Consider the following 1,408-nt stretch of genomic DNA (forward strand, 5'->3'; position numbering starts at 1 on the left):
ATAGTCAGACAAAAGCACAAGAAATTTTGACCAAAAAGAACTTCCAACGAGGTCCTCACTTGAACTGTATACCAGAAAAATGTGTATTGGAACAAAACAGTAATTCCCTGGGTACAAACTCTACAGCTGCTACAGTCCCCACAATGACATCAGACCAGACTAGTGTGTGTTACTAAGTGTGCTGAATGAACCATTTATGTTCAGAGTTTACAGAGAACTTGAAAAAACTTTTATGAAATTTTCTATCGATTTAACCATAATGTTAAATCTCTGGAAAAGCACAAGTAGGACTGATGACTAGAAATAAAATGAAAAGAAGTTCAGAAACATTGTATTTGCTCAAGATGGGAGACTACAACAAAACCAAGATTCAACTTGTCTGCTGCTTCCTTAGATAGAAAACTTTACTAATTGGCTTTTCTAGGAATGTGAATATTCCTGTAAAGTGCCCTGAGACAACTTTGTTGTGACTTGACTCTAGATCAATAAACTGAACTGAATTGAAAATTGAATTGAAAAAAAAAATACCTTTTTCATGGAGGACTTGAACTTGGGTGGAGCTTGATCTGATGAGCCAACATGTTCAACCTTGACACCCTCAGTCAAAGTCGATAATGTGTCAACCTTACGAACAGAAAAATAGCATCTTAATAATTTAATTTATCCAGGCTGACAAACATTAGGGCAAAGCCAACAACCACCTAAACTAGAAACATAAAACAAACCATTGACTAATCAAAAGAAATACAGCAGATTACTAACATGCTACATTGTTGATGAATCACAGCTTTAAAGTTCTACTATGAAGCTGGTTCAGTTTGGCAGTGATCTGTCATCAAGAACGTCTAAAGTTTTTGCACCACTTTGACCTGTACAAATGTGTCCCTAAGACGACATCACAAGATTGGCCTGTAAACATATTTGTATTATAATCCCTGAGATGAAGCATACATAGAGTCAAACGGTAGGTGTGAACCATGCTAACAATCAGGAGACAAGAACTATAGTCCCACAAAAGCAGATTAATCCAAAAAAGTTCAATCTGGTCCTCTGGACATTCAAAAAGACAAAAGCAAAACAAAGCAAAAAAAAATCTAGAAACGTTTCGTCTCTCATCCAAGAGACTTCCTCAGTCTGAGGTGCTGTTTTCAGCTCAGTCTCTTAAAGAGACTGAGACTGAGACAGATTTAAGAGACTGAGCTGAAAACAGCACTTCAGACTGAGGAAGTCTCTTGGATGAGAGACGAAACGTTTCTAGATTTTTTTTTGCTTTGTTTTGCTTTTGTTTTTTTGAATGTCCAGAGGACCAGATTGAACTTTTTTGGATTTTTCTACCTGGATTATTGAGCATGCATCAGGATAAAAGCAGATTAAATTTTGACCAAAAAGAACTTCAAAAACGGGGTCC

The 1,408-nt window shown here is 36.5% G+C and overlaps 1 long non-coding RNA gene across 1 annotated transcript in view; it reads right to left on the minus strand.

The window, feature by feature from the left end:
• Positions 1–567: 567 nt before the first annotated feature.
• The window catches only part of LOC119428092, a 2,746-nt gene continuing 1,905 nt past the window's right edge, over positions 568–1,408 (minus strand). Inside the window, exon 3 of the long non-coding RNA XR_005187689.1 lies at positions 568–624. This is a non-coding gene — a long non-coding RNA (uncharacterized LOC119428092). The remainder of the gene's footprint in view (positions 625–1,408) is intronic.

Source organism: Nematolebias whitei, chromosome 22 (genome assembly GCF_014905685.2).
Source record: "Nematolebias whitei isolate Nwh7 chromosome 22, NemWhi1, whole genome shotgun sequence".
NCBI classification, from domain to species: domain Eukaryota; kingdom Metazoa; phylum Chordata; class Actinopteri; order Cyprinodontiformes; family Rivulidae; genus Nematolebias; species Nematolebias whitei.